Source organism: Triturus cristatus, chromosome 5_2, assembly GCF_964204655.1.
Source record: "Triturus cristatus chromosome 5_2, aTriCri1.1, whole genome shotgun sequence".
Taxonomy (NCBI): Eukaryota; Metazoa; Chordata; class Amphibia; order Caudata; family Salamandridae; genus Triturus; species Triturus cristatus.
In genome coordinates this window covers 563,273,852-563,289,109 of record NC_140588.1, presented here as the reverse complement: position 1 = coordinate 563,289,109, position 15,258 = coordinate 563,273,852, and the positions used below count along the sequence as shown (strand labels likewise).

Here is a 15,258-nt window from a genome sequence, read left to right as displayed (position 1 = left end):
CTGCTAAACAGCACGAAGGAAAGACTCATTTCTGGGCGAAGGAAACAAGAAAAAACCTCTCAAAAAATTGGATAGAGCCTTCCTTTTATGTTTCCTTCAAATTGCAGTATTTAAATGCCTAAAGTAATTAATTGCCTATGTTGATCAGCATGTTAAATGCGTTCAGAATTATCTTAAACTTACAGCATGCAATAGCATGATGTATGCAGAGGGCCAGCACTTTAAGTGACAAACTGTAGTAAATAATTTGATAGCGGTATGGAAAGAGAGTGAGAGCGGGATAGACTTTGAGGGCCAGAAACTAGGTAACGTGACTAGTATTTCAAACAAAGGATTTGTGTGACTCTGATTCGTAGCCCATGCTACAATGAATCCTCCGCATCTTTGAAGCAGGTGTGCCTTGACTTATGTGTCATCCTTTCAACAGGGGGAGGACAATTCAGTTGATAGGCTTGATGGTAACTCTGTTCCACCCTTTCCTTCAATACCGTACTCGCAGCCTAGGACCTTAGGTGTTTGCATTAGTTAGCAAAAAACTAGAAGGGGAGTGATCTACCTTTACAGGCCATGGACAGTGGAATGCGGTGAGCACAGTGGCTATTAGCCACGACCCCCGCAACCTACAAAGTATTTGTAGCCAATACAAGGTCTCTTCTTTGGTGCCTGAGGCAGTCAGCGCTACTGAGCAGGGACTGTATTGAAAACTGCTGTGTACCAAGTCATCAGGTTCAACTGTACTCCAACAGACTCTCTACAATTCACTATAAATCAACTAATCAAGGCTTAATTTAGGAAGCGGTAGTGCCCTTTAATATCAAGAAGTTTATGAACGTAATCATACTCAATGTCCATTCAGACCTACTGTTTTTACGGAGACTATACATTTAACTACAAGCAGGTAAGGTTGGAAGTTAAATGATGATTAATAAAACGACCATCAAAATACATTATAGAGTGGGCTGAGATATTACCTGAACACATTCTACAGCACTTATATAGAAAGGCGAAATAACATGGGATTCTAGGAATAATTAATTCTATTGGCTGGAGATTGCGAGTCCTACTATCCCTGGAGAGTTTTGGGCTCCCTGTTCTTTTACTATTGCAGTTTAAGTCTGTAGATTATAGTGCCTAATAGAATTCTACGCATGCAATAAGTCTGCTGCAAAAAAGATTAGCCCCATTGCTAGTTTTTCAGAGGCCATCATTGCAAGGATGGAGAATGCAGGTGGGTGAACCCAATCTGCTTAGAATCTGCAAAATCCACATTTCCTTGATCTTTTTAAACTATTAAATATTTTAAGACAACTACTGTAACACTTTTAAGGATGTCCTAGGAGGTGACACTGTCTGTTACGTCACAAGAGAGAACAAACTAAATCTGGAGAAGACTTGAAAGATGCGTGCCAAAAAAATTGATAATTTACTGAAGGAATTTGCATTTCAAGTTCAAATTCAAAACGGAGTCTTCACCATGCTCACTGTAATAATAATAATGGTCAAATGCCATTATATCAGCAATCAAGCCACCAAGTCTTTGACAAACTATCATTGCTAACATAAGATTTAAGAAAATAAAGATAATCCATTATAAATGCAAAGAAAAGCAAGGAAAAATCAAATCAAGAGTCAAATACATTATGAATATATTCCAGCATCTCTTTATAGAGTTGGATACTTCACAAAGCAACCTATCAGACATCCCGGGGCATACATTATTTGCCAGCACTACTAATATAGTAGGTAGAGGAAACACATGGTAAACGTGACTATGAATCCGAAATGACACAATCAGAAATATTAAGACACTAAACTTTCTGAAAACTGGGAAGGGTCAGGCAGCCATAACGCATGATTATAGTGAATATTACCTAACGAATATACTGTTTAATATTGTAATCTATTTTAAAATATTGCAGATGCTGGTCGTGGTTCAGGTATCACTATTTCCTGGGTAATTCTCAAACAAGACAATACAAAAAAGGAGGGACAAATATCATTGATCAATTCATGTGGGACATGCCTGCAAAAGTATTTACGTAATTTGGCCAAGCAAAGTTTTGTCCAGGAAAGCATGGCTGCTTCTAAAGCCAAATTGAAGTTTCATGATATGCACTACCTGTAAAATGTTGGTTTTCTGTAGCATTAAACATAGAAAAAAAGTATTTGATGAATAAAATTGGTCTTTATGCTGAAGTCACTGAACACGAATTTTCACCTTTCCAATACATACTTCTTATCCTATTTGCAGAGCCTGTGTTCCAGTCAATAAATTATGCTTACCATTACTATTAACAGGGACGGTATGCTCTCTTTATTTTATAAGGAAGTCAAATGTCCCAACTGATGCAGATGACATACCTTTGCTTGATAGTTCGGTCGAACAATCTTCCGATATTTTGATCGGACCATTGTTTGTCTGTATCATAAATTACCCAGGTCCTTCGGGCTACTTTTGGGTTACCACATTGTTCTGTGACTACTGATAGTTAGGTCAAGCAGCAACTATGTCCTACCAGTCAAAGCAATTTCAGGCCATGTGATTGACATGACACAAAAAACTGCATTTTACAGAAACATTTCTTTTTCATATCATTTCTAGGACAGTTGTTGCAAAAAAAAGCTACCACCCTTACAACAGAAAGTTCATCCATCAAAAGATCCTGAAAAGAATAACAGCAACGCATCAGTATCAATATCAATATCCCAGTGATGGAATCCAAAGGACATGAACACCTACATTGAAAAACATTCATATTTTCTACATGATGAATCTACATGATGAATGTCAGTTAAGGAACCCAGCTAAGTTCAGAAGGTCGACCCTCCACTGGAGGAAAAAAGAGGTCTCTTGTAAAACCCTCAACCACCAGAGTTACCCCTTGGTGGCATGCTTCATCATCGGGTCTATCCTGTTCTGCTGGTGAATGAGGCGTGCTGCGACCTAAGAACTAGGTGGGAGCCCTTTCTTTGACTGTATAATGATAAAGATAAAGATAATGTTGTGAAATAGGAGTGGGGGAAACACATAAGATCCTTGACCCCCAGAATCTTTTCTTGAAACATATAATGTTGTGGAAAAGATATATCGACGATGATCTGGTCATCTGACAGGGTAACCAAGTGACAGTAAACTATTTCCTGGGATGGCTGATTACACAGAATAAATTTCTCAAATTCACCCACACCACGAGCAAACAAGAACTGGCATTTCTTGACCTGACTATAAAAGTGGATCATGGGTTTTTAAAAACCACTACCCATGAAAAACCCATTGCAAAAAAGGCCTATTTTTATATGACCGTTTTCATCCTAGGCATTTGAGGGAGAACCTTCCTTTCGGGCAGTTCTTGAGACTAAGGAGAAACTATTCCACTTCAAGAGATTACAAAACACAAGCAGACCACCTAGCAACCAAGCAACCAAGCTAGAAAATAACCACACAAATTGGTATCCCAAGCTAAATAAAATAGCACAAATAGGAATGTCCTACTGGAAAACCCCACCACAGAAGGACAGGGAGGAACGACCAATATGCATCACCACCTTTAACATAGCATACAACATGGTGACAAACATTATTAATAAATATTGGCGTATTCTGAATAGTGGGTCCCTGCCCATGTTCCCTCACAAACGAGAAACCTCAAAGACCTAATAGTACACACAGGTCCCAGAAAAGGACAGATTGGCACTACATCTTTACAGAGTACTACAACACCTGTCATGGGTTGTTACCCATGTGGCAGCTGCAGTGTCTGCCCTCTGACAAAACCAACAAAAAATAGTCTTTTTCAATAACCATATGACCTGCCAACTGAAAAACGTAATCAACACACATAGGTGGTATACTTCTGACTGAAGACTGTTTGAAAGGGAACAGCGGTGGGTCTTTAGACTCAAGACTCATACAGATGGCTTGAACGAAAATATGCCATGGGGCCAGTTCACCAAATAACCACAAAACCTTTGGATATTATAACCCATGGACCACTCATACACAGCAGAGCCTTTTCTGGACTTTTGTACATACCGGTACATCCAAGTTATAATTATCTTCATTGGTTTTCAACCTCATCCCCATGACATCATTGTATTCTCATACCCTTTTATAATTATGTCCCATTACACTTTAGGACCACCTTGATAGACAAACAATAGTGGCACTCAAGAGACACCAATACCCATGTTGTACCAACTGAATCATTCCCCTTTTGTAAATTGCCAGCTATAGATATGAGATCCCTCATCCAGGATATCATCCTTTTTCTATACTTTGTATACTCTTCAATAACACAGAAAAAAAGGGGAACTTGTTAATTCAAGATTTTTGGGAATTTGGGTCAAAGAACAGTTCACAGACAAATGGAACTCCACAAGAGGTTCCGTCGAGACTACCATTTTGTTCCTCAACGTACGGTCTAGTTGTTTCACCAGTGCGAGGACGCAGCATTCAGACGCCCGGGTCCTCATTTAGTCGAGATGCGTCTACCGATCGAGTAAGATGCTGTCCTTGGCGGTGCATCTAAATAGGTTTACATGCAGAGGTAGAACTTTGGAGTGGTAAGCGCGGCCCCCGACTTATCACCTGATTCTTTAACAGGCATAATCATTTTCCTTAATTCTAACTATAAATATTCTTCATAGAGTGTGACTACAAGTTCCCCTCTTCCCCAGAGGAACCATGAGGTATTGTCCCAGCGTCTTATATGCATGTGATGAATTTTACTGAGTGTTCTTTATTTTTTTATAGTTGCATACGGATCTAGAATAACCTCCTTGACCACAGAGTGTTTGGCTTTTTTAAGATGCCCACTTCGGGAGCCACACTAGATGTGCTCACATAGGACCTAGAGTTCACATTTCTTCACTTGGAGGTGCACACATAAAATATTATCAATATTTTTTAAAACAAAGGTAGGTATGAATGTACAGCCAGGGGGCTGTGTTTTTTTTAACACTCCACTTTGATTTTATTTTCACTGATTTACTGAACAATTGCCGATCAGGTGAACCACCGATTAGGTGGTAATTGTATATTCTTTATTAGGCATGAAAGTTGTGTGCATATAGTAAAAACAGTAAGAGTGGGGCCAGGGAGTTAGTTTTCCTAGGTCCTGATGAAAAGCTGATAGGGGCACGACTTGAAACATGTTGACCTCGTAGGAAAGCAGATTCATAATTTCTTCTCTCCTACCTTCCCCTTTTTCAAACATACAGACTAGCGGTCAGATTAAATAGGTCAAACACACAAGCCAGGTAATTTTTGATTTCACTCAACCCCCCCTCCAAACTCCTATTTTACAACATCTTCTTTATCATTAAACAGTCAAAGAAAGTGCTCCCACATAGCTCTTGGTTACAGCACGCCCCGTTCCGCAACGGACCCGATGATGAAGCATGCCACCCAGGGGTAACCCTGGTGGGTGAGGGTTTCACAAGAAAACTTTTGATTTCTCCAGATGAGGGTCGACCTTCCGGACTTAGCTGGGTTCAATTTTCATAAAGTAAAGCTTACTGTGCCCCCAGCACCTTTAGACCCTCACAGGTGAGTAGCGCGCTTCGTAAACCCCTGATTGATTGATTTTGTTTTTCACCAATGCAAGGCTATCTGTCCCACAGGAAAGAATAAGAGTTTTACTTATGACATCTTATAAGCCTAACTTCCTATTGGGACAAGATAGGCAAATGGAGTTTAGTGTGCCTGGACTCAGGAAGTAAAAAGCCCAGAACTTTAGAACTCGCTGGAATCAAGGAACCTGCCAAGAAGAAGAGCTGGGAGAGCTGCCAGGAGGAGTACAGCCCCTTTGCTGTATTGTTGCTTTGTTGGGTTGGCCTGAGGTTGCTGCTTATGCCTTGGGCAGTGAAAGAACTCAACTGAACTTTCTTTACTTGTGCTGAGTCTCTCCAAGGGCTTGAAGTAGAGCTTGTCCCCTGTTTTGAAGTCTCAGGGACTGCAAAGACTTCACCAACCTGTGGGTACTGCTTCTGGAACCGCTGTTTCAGTTGCCACAGAGAGGGGAAACACAACCAACTCCGTCGCTGGCTCTGTGTCCTGATGGTACCGCAGAAGGCACCATTCGCATCTCGCCCCGTAACCCTGGTCTCACCGACAACCAACATCACCGAGCAGCTGCTTGCACCATGACCCGTGGGCACCACACTCTGCACCGCTTCGCTGCACTTTGCCATCCTGGTCTCACTGATGCCATCGCTGCTGCTGACTTCGACACCCGTGACCGCATCGTGGCTGGGGGCACCGCTCGTAAGTCTGACGCACCGCCTCGTCCCACACAGCAGTATGGGCCGATCGACGCCAGCTTCCGCCAACCTGCTCTGTCGCTTGCATCGCAACCTGTCAGCACCGCCTCACACTGCACCGTAAGCCTTGGTCTCACCGACGCTGTCTGTACGATCGTCACTGAGCTGTGACCTGCACCATATCGAGAGGGCACCGCAACTGCACCGCTTCTATTTTGCAACGCAACCGCGATGGTTGCCACAACTGGTGCCCACCAACGTGCCAACCGCAACGAGAAAGGTACTGTTACCGAGTCTGCCCACGGTTTCAATGGCTCATACCAACACGGTCGGCTGGAACTGTTAGACTCTGTTGTTTTCAGCATCAAGGTAGCCCCAGACGGAGCTACCGACTCGTACGAACTGTGTTTTTGAGATACTTCTGCAATTTTAAGGATATCTTGCAAAGTATATATTTTTAAGAACTGTATGTTGGATTCTTATCGTTTTGGTCTTGATTAGGATATATAAAAATATTTGATATTTTTCTAAACCGGTGTGGCGTCTTTTTGCAGTTTCTTCACTGTATTACTGATGGTTAATGTTCAAATGCTTTACACACTGCCACTGAGACACGTCTGACTCGTGCCAAGCTACCAAGGGGGTGAGCAGGGGTTATTTTAGGAGTGTAACTTCCTTACCCTGACTAGGAAGAAGGGCCCCTACTTGGACAAAGGTACCTACCTCTGCCAACTAGAGAGCCCCTTTTCTAACAGAGGGTAATGCATGGTATCATATAGATGTTAAACAGGGAAAGGCTGAGCCCTGTGTGACTACCTGTCGTAGGCTTTTAGGATTCCATCCACTTCAGTACTGCACGCCCCTCTCTGTTTGAGGCTAGTCTGGCCAGGAGAATTCTGTGGGTGACTGTGTCAAAGGCAGCCGACAAGTCAAACAATCAAGACTGTGGATTGGCCACTGCCTATCCTCATCCATAACTTGTGGCAACGAGTAGATAACCTACTGGTTGTGTACCTCAAGTGATGCACTGCTTGTATGCTCACTGTATTTGACTTTGCCTCTCATTTTAGGTTGTAATTATTGGCTCATTAAGCTAGAGCTTACTGGCTACATCAATTTCTTTTACTCAGATGGTTTATAATTTGCTTTATGGAGCATTCAGAAGAAAATAAAAATGTGAATACCGCAAAACAGAAAATCCCATTGAAGAAACTCAGATGAGGTAAAGGAAACTAGATATGGTCTATGACAGGTGTTTATGTCAGCAGTTTGAAAAACATTAGGCTGGTACAATTTCTAACAGACCTATCAATGTTGATCTTGAAGATATTACAAAACAAAGCTAATGAAAGATTACTGCGTTTTCAAGCTTTGATCACTGTTCAAATACACAATATTAATACATTGTTTGCTACTACCCAGGACAAAAATTTTTTTTCAGAAGCTGACAATACATTTTGGATTATTAAAATTGAACCTCATAAAGAAGGCAGTGATTTCATAAAAATGTTCTCCTCTCCTCGAGAAACTGATAAATGTAAACAAATGTCCCATAAAACATTTTGATAACTATCTCTAAACAGAATAAACATCCCAGGAACTCACTGGAGATCACATTACTTAATGCAAATAAATCCACCTCCCCGCCTCGCAATTTGCCTCGCTCAAGTATTGACCACTTTCTGATCTTCAGTGGTGTTGGTTTCTTCTATATCTTTCTTCAAAAGGTAAACAGATTGTATATCATTGTAGACAATGCCCTCCTGACCACAAATTAATTAATTATTAAGCGCTTAGAGACCATTGGTGATTTGGCGCTATATAAATAGAAATTAACATAACATAACAGATGAAGGTGACCCCTATCCGGTATTACTGGACCTCTCAGCTGCTTTCGATGCTTTCAACCATCCACCTTCATAGACTCAAATAGGATTCAATGGCACGGTCCTCGACTGGTTCCGATCTTTCCAACTGGCATTAGTTTATTCACATAGAGGAGTCTCCTAATGTTCCATACTTTCTCTTATCATTGTCGACCTTTACAAGATCCGCTTGAAACTTAACTCACAGGAATCGGCATCAGGATTAATAAATATGTCGATGATGCACAACTCTACTTGGAAGTCTCCTCTGCTTTAGACATCTAGTACCTTGACACTGCCTGCACATCATCTAGACCTGGATGTCCTGCACCGATCAATCCAAACAAAGCAGAATTATTTTTATTTGCCAAGAACAAGAACGAGTACAAACCTGCCACAATGACATTAACCTTGATGATTTGAACCCGAACTTTCACCAAATGCCAAGTCCTTTGAATTCACCCTGGAAACCAACCTTACCCTTAAGGAGCACAGTGCCAAAACTACAAAGATGGCCTGGTTCCAGCTCTCTCATCTAAAGAAAGGGAAAACATTTCTCCCATAAAATGACTTTAGAACTGCTATTCAACCATCATGCTCTGACATCTGGATTATGGTAACACCCTGATCAATGGCCTCCCAGACTTCACCAATGGAACAGCTTAAAGGCATTTTACATGCACATCCCATCCAGGGCCTGAAGAAATATAATCAAATCACATCCAGCCTGATGAAACTCCATTGGCTCCCCTTGCCAGCCTGCATCATCTTTAAAACCAGCTATTGTGGAGCGTGGCCAAGATGGCGAGCGGATAGGACATGTTTTACATCGTCTCCCTGCTCCCGAGGCCCGAACTCGCCCATGCCGACACAGTGCTGCCCCTAAAAAGCTAAAGACTGCAGTGAGATATATCTCCAGCCTGTCAGCGCCCGTTATTTCAGCAAAATTGGGGCCGGGGACTGGGGAGCAGCCGACTCCGTGCCGGAGGTGAGAGCCACGCCACGAGAAGAAATGGCGACCGCCTCCAGTTAGAGGAGAGGCGATTGGGGGAGTCGAGTGGCGGCCGGGCATCGTAGAACAGCCTGGCCGCGGAGGGCGGACCAAAACCTGCTTGACACAGTGGATCATGGTGAGGAGTCCGTCGGGGGTCCGGTGCAGCAAGCAGAGACGCCAGGGGGCGGACAGGAGCCAGGCTGGGAGCAGAGGAAAGAGGCCGATGGGCATAGCAGCTGGCGAAGAGCCCCTGAGGAAAGTAGCAGCGCAGGGCCCGCAAGGAGAGACGGAGGTGAGCATTCAACAGGCAGCGGCCAGATTATTGGCTGGCGTTGGGGATTCGTCACGCTCCAGCACCACTATACCCAGGGAGGTCAGAGAAGGGCCCCACGTGGCGCGAGGCACTGAAGACAGAGCTGGGCCTAGGGGCCGGAGCAGACATCCAGGTCTAGATGATGTGCAGGCAGTGTCAAGGTACTAGATGTCTAAAGCAGGGGAGACTTCCAAGTAGAGAGGACACAGTGGGCTCGTGGAGTGGCCTGGCCCCAGAGTGTAGCCTCACGCCCGCTAGACATGGGGGAAGACGGCAGGGGGGCCGACGGGGGCTTTGTGCAGCATTCGGTGGCGACAGAGGGCAGACTGACACCAGGCCAGGAACAGGGAGGAGAGGCCCAGTGGGCCGAGCAGAGGGCACGGGGCCCTGGTATGAAGTGAAAGCGCAGAGGCAGCAAAGAAGAGCGGTGGCGGTTAGCTCCCTGGCAGCGGCCAGACTATCGGCTGGCGCTAGGGAAGCATCGCGTTACAGCAAAGCGGCGCCCAAGGAGCGTGGAGCACGACCCCATGGGGCGAGAAGCTGCCGGATCGGGCCTGGGCCTGAGCGACAGCTGCGGGGCGGCAGTGGTTCCGTAGGTGGCGGACCCCCGTGGCGGGACCCCGGGTGGCACAGCACTGCAGTGTGATAACACACAGAGAGGCCCGAGCAAAGCACCGGCGCAGGTACCTTAAAGGCAGGTGCGAGCAGGAAGCGGTAGGCCTGGAGCTGGGAACGCCACGTGGAGGCGGCCCACCCCGCTGTTCGACAGGGGTGCTGGCGGGGGCGTCTCTGCCGTCGAGTGGCCCGGCGGAGAGAGAGATCAGCCAGGCGCAAGGGCTGGCTTGCCCCCTGGAGGTGTAGCTAAGGAGAGGGGGGTGCACCGGCCGCCCAGCATCGGGGATATCTGGGCCTTGCTGGCAGGGACAAGTGTGCCTATACAGAGCGGCGAGAGAATCCAAACGCCCCAGCCGCGGCACGAGAGGCACCGGGGCAGTGGATGAGGCAGAGCGCGGAATCAGGGACTACAGTAAGACTAGTCGGCTGACGTCCCTAAAGCAGAGTGGGGTGCCCCTGGGGGCCTGCTGCGGTAGCGGGGAGGCCCGTTGAGGAAGCAGCATCGCCAATCCGTGTTGCCCATTGGTCACACCTCGCTGTGGGGAGAGCAATGGCCTGGAGGTGAGCAGAACGTCCGAGGCAGAGGGCCCAATTGAAGGCGGCAGGGGCAGGTGGACAGCTGCACGAAAGGGGAGTCGGCCAGGGAATCAACTGGCGCCCGGTCTGACCCGCGAAGTCACTGGAGGCCAGAGAGAGCACGAAGAGGGCAAGAGCCTCACCTGCGTCAGTGGAAGGGAACCAACATCGCTGGCAGTGGGACACGTGGGGCCCAGACACCACGGAGACTGTCCTCCTTGGGTCTAGCGGGAGGAACACAGGAGGCCTCACGTATAGGGGCTCGGGATCAAAGCGTCTAATCTGTCAAAAGGAGGGCAGTGAGCCACGCTCTAACGGGCGAGACGCCATAGGCGGGCCCCATCAAGAGTGAGAAGGGACTCCCGACCGGGGTTACGCCTGACCCGTTATCGCCATGACGACGCAGCGAACCAAAAAGGATTGCACATTGAAGGATATGCTCATCAAATCGGCGCCGATGACCTCTGATGCAGAGGGGGTGAAGGACCCGATCACCCGTGCCTTTTTAGAGACACTATTTAACACCTTGCGGGACGATTTTCAGACTCTGAAAAGCGAAGTAGGAGGGGACGTGAGGGAGATCTGACGCGAGGTGGATACCCTGGGAGACCGAGTGGCTGCGATCGAGGATCAGGAGCAAACGAAGGAGGAGGAGGTGACAACTCCATCAAGAGGTGATCCGCTTGTGGGAACAGCAAATCGACCTCCAGGCACACACAGAGGATCTGGAAAACCGCACCCGAAGAAATAACATACGAGTCCGGGGAGTTCCATCGGATGCAGCAGGGCCAGACATGGCCCACTACCTCCAGGCCCTGTTTTGGGAGATATTAGGGGATTTAGAAGACATGGAGATCCGCATTGATAGAGCTCACAGAGTTGGCTTGCGCCAGAGGGCCCCGGCGCCAACTTCAGATATCATGGCCTTCGTGCCAGACTATCCCCTGAAGGAACGCATACTCTGGGCAGCCAGAGCGAAACAACCGCTCCAGTACCAGTGTCAAAACATTGCCTTGTACCAGATCTTGGCAGCCATCACCCTCCAAAAAAGGCGAGACTTCCGAGAGGTGACCTCCCACCTGCGGTACAAAGGCGTGGCGTACTCCTGGGGCCACCCCTTTTGCATCACATTTAAATGGGAGGGCAGACCCCACCAGATCCGCTCACTGTAGGAGGCCCGTAAGCTGTTGGGCCTGCCGCCGTGCAGTCCAGAGGAGCAGTCTAGCAACAGCCAGCGGCCAGCTCGAGGAAGATGGCAGAGAGTGGGCTCGAGACGGCTCTAAGGAGCTTCCCGGGGCCCGACCCCGTGGCGATGGCACAGGAACGAAAGGCGGCATTGGAGTCGGTGCTCAAAGACACAGCGTCGAATGATAGCTCCTGATTGACGTCACATGTATTGAGCCACGGAATGCCCCTGTTCACTTTTTCTTTCACGGATGAGCGATTAAGCCCAGCGGGGAAGGGGGGGGGGGAGGGTAGGTTGGGGTTAGGACGGGAGGGGGGGGGGGGGGGGGGGGAACTGGTGTGCAGAGTGGGAGTCCACATAAGTGCAAGCGGCATAGGCGATGGGCGGGGGCCGGGAGGGCAGTTGGGGTGGAGGAGGTGGGTTTGAAGGCGGTCACAGTGGAAAGGGACTATCCGTCTCCCATGACACACTCAGAGGTCCGCATTCTAACCCTTAATGTGCGCGGCTTGAATGCCATAACAAACGGAAGTCCATACTGTCATATCTCGAGCATTCGAGGGCGGACATATGTCTCTTACAGGAAACCCACCTCCAGTTGAAAGATTGGTCTTGGATGTGGTCCAGGGCATTCCCCCAACAATTATTTTCTTCCACACAGGACAAGAAGGCAGGCGTGGCTCTGTTGGTGGCTAAACGCTTTGCGGGGAAGGTGGGCGACAAAATAGCAGAGATCAAAGGCCAGCTGTTAGCGTACAAATTCTGGGTGGGAGCTTCGGCCCTGGTGGTGGGGTCTCTCTATGTGCCCAATACTGATCAGGAGAAATTTCTCAAGGCAGCCCTGTCCGATGCGCTGGGGGCGCAGGTACGCTGGGCAATAGTTCGAGGGGATCTGAACTTAGTCATGGATACGTCAGTGGACCGGTCTAGTCATAGGTATACTAAGACAGGGGCAATATCTGCAGAGGGGCGGCAGTGGCTACAAAATCAAGGGTTACTAGATATGTGGAGAGCAGCACATCCTCACGCCTCGCAATTCTTCTACTACTCACACGCACATTACACATATGCCCGTTTAGACTATTTGTTGGGCACAGTGGAGGAGCCTTGGTAAGGGAGGTCACGATAACGCCAGCGGCCCTATCCGACCATGATGCTGGACAGGAGACCTTGTGGGTGCCGCAGCCACGTAGGACGGGAGGGGGTTGGAGACAGAGAGGGCATGCTTCTCAAGCCAGCGGTGCAGGAGCAGATTCGCACTACCTCGCCACTAATGATTCCCCGGAGGTCTCTAGTTCTACTCTGTGGGGGGCTCTTAAAGCGGTGGTAAGGGGAGAATTGATAGTGATCTCCTCCGCCGAAAATAGGAAGCAACGGGCTAAACGCGACCAGCTAATGGCCCAAGTGTTTGAACTTGAGAGGGTACACAGCAGGACTGGGGCACCGAGGGTTTGGCGACAGCTCAAGGTGGCGCGAGCCCAACTGGCGGAACTCGACCTAGACAGGGCCGAATATGCAGCTCTTAGGCTCAAGCATTCCTACTACATTGGGGGAGACAGGACAGGACACATGCCTGCGAGTAAATTGAGAGCTCACACCCTACACGCCAAGGTACAATCTCTCAAGACGACCGAGGGGACAGTGGCGGACAGCGACGAGGAGATAGCTCAGATTTTTCAATCCTTCTATGCCAGCCGGTATCGTAGGGAGTCCCGTTCCCCCCGACAGACATTACTGCTCTGGCGTCCATACACATAGAGGAGGTCATAGGGGCTATTTTGCGCCTTAAGCCTTTGAAGTCGCCGGGACCGGACGGCTTCTCGGTCGGGTTTTATAAAACGCTCTGCACGGTGCTGGCCCTGATATTGACAAAACTTTTTAATTCCTTTAAGGGACCTGGGACGATCCCCATGGACATGTTGGCGGCTTCCATAGTGGTACTACAAAACCGGGGAAAGATAAATCCTTGTGCGGCTCCCACCGACCGGTGTCGTTGCTTAATGTGGACCTGAAGTTATTTATGGGTATCCTGGCAGCCACACTGGGGCCCCTTATGGCGGGTTTCATAGAACCCGATCAATCCGGCTTTATATGCAACAGGCAGAGTGGCGATAACACCAAACGCCTATTGTAGCTCATCGACAAGGCCCACCACACGGATATGGATGCCCTTCACTGGTCGGTGGATGCCAAAAAGGCATTCGACCGGGTGGACTGGGATTTTCTAGACAGACCTTGCTCCATTTCAGGCTCGAGGAAAGGTTTCGGGCTCGAGGAAAGGTTTCGGACATGGGTGGCTGTTACAGCGGGCTCACGGCGACCATACAGGTTAATGGGGTAATGTCCAGACCATTCGAGATACAGCGAGGAACCAGTCGTGGGTGCCCGCTGTTGCCTCTTCTTTTCGCTCCTTTATGTCGAGCCGCTAGCTCAAAAGATCAGAGAGAATCCCGACATATTGAGCATCCCGTTAGGGGGGGGAAAGACACACAATAAGCCTATATGCATGTGACATTAACGCCTCCCTGGAAGCGCCGACGCGGTTGGTCCCGGCGTTTTTGCAGGAGCTGGAGGCCTTTGGGCCAGTCTCAAGAGTCCAGGCGAACATCGGGAAATCAATGATACTATGGTTGAAGGGCACAGGACGTTTACTTGCAGCCGGGGGAACACATACGAAGGGATTAAGGTTATGACATCTATTCCCTACTTGGGCATTGAGTTGGCGCCGTCGGTGTCCCAAAAGGTCATACTCAACTATACCAGACTAGCTTCACAGATTGCTCAGGATCTCCAGCATTGGAAACAGCACCAGCTTTCCCTCCTGGGACGGGTGGCTGCCATCAAAATATCTATTCTGTCCAAAGCACTATATCTTTTCCAAACAATACCGATTTGGCCACCACCTGGTACTATTCAGAAATTGCAAAAAGCAATTCATCACTTGTATGGGAAGGGGCCAGGCCTAGGCTGCGCAGGGAGTTAAGATACTTACGGCCGGAGGAACGGGGACTGGGGATTTCAAATATTCTGGAATATTTCAGGGCGGCACAGCTCCGGTATCTAGTGGAGTGGAATAGATCCGAATACGAGAAGAGATGGCTCTTCCAGGATAGGGCGCTGGCCAAGTTATCGCTCTGGAAGGTGTCCTTTCTAAAACGTGGGGACCGACCTCCCAATCTCCGGGGCTCTCCCATAACGCACATGGTGCTTCGGGTTTGGGACGGGTCGCCATCAGGAAGGGACTGTCCTCTTTCCCTTCGCCATTGACTCCTATTCTCGACAATAAGGACTTCACCCTGGGGGCTGACGAAAGGGCGTTCCCGAGATGGAGGGAGGCGGAATGCAGGGCAGCAGGGCACTTTTTCGATTTGGAGGGGATCCTATCTTTCCGGGACGTACGTGCAGAATATGGCATCCCAAACACCGAACGGTTTCACTACTAACAACTGAG

At 48.2% G+C, this 15,258-nt stretch overlaps 1 protein-coding gene across 6 annotated transcripts in view; it reads right to left on the bottom strand.

The window, feature by feature from the left end:
- ENOX2 (ecto-NOX disulfide-thiol exchanger 2) overlaps nt 1-15,258 on the bottom strand; it is a 1,377,678-nt gene that overhangs the window by 411,059 nt on the left and 951,361 nt on the right. The window lies entirely within an intron of this gene.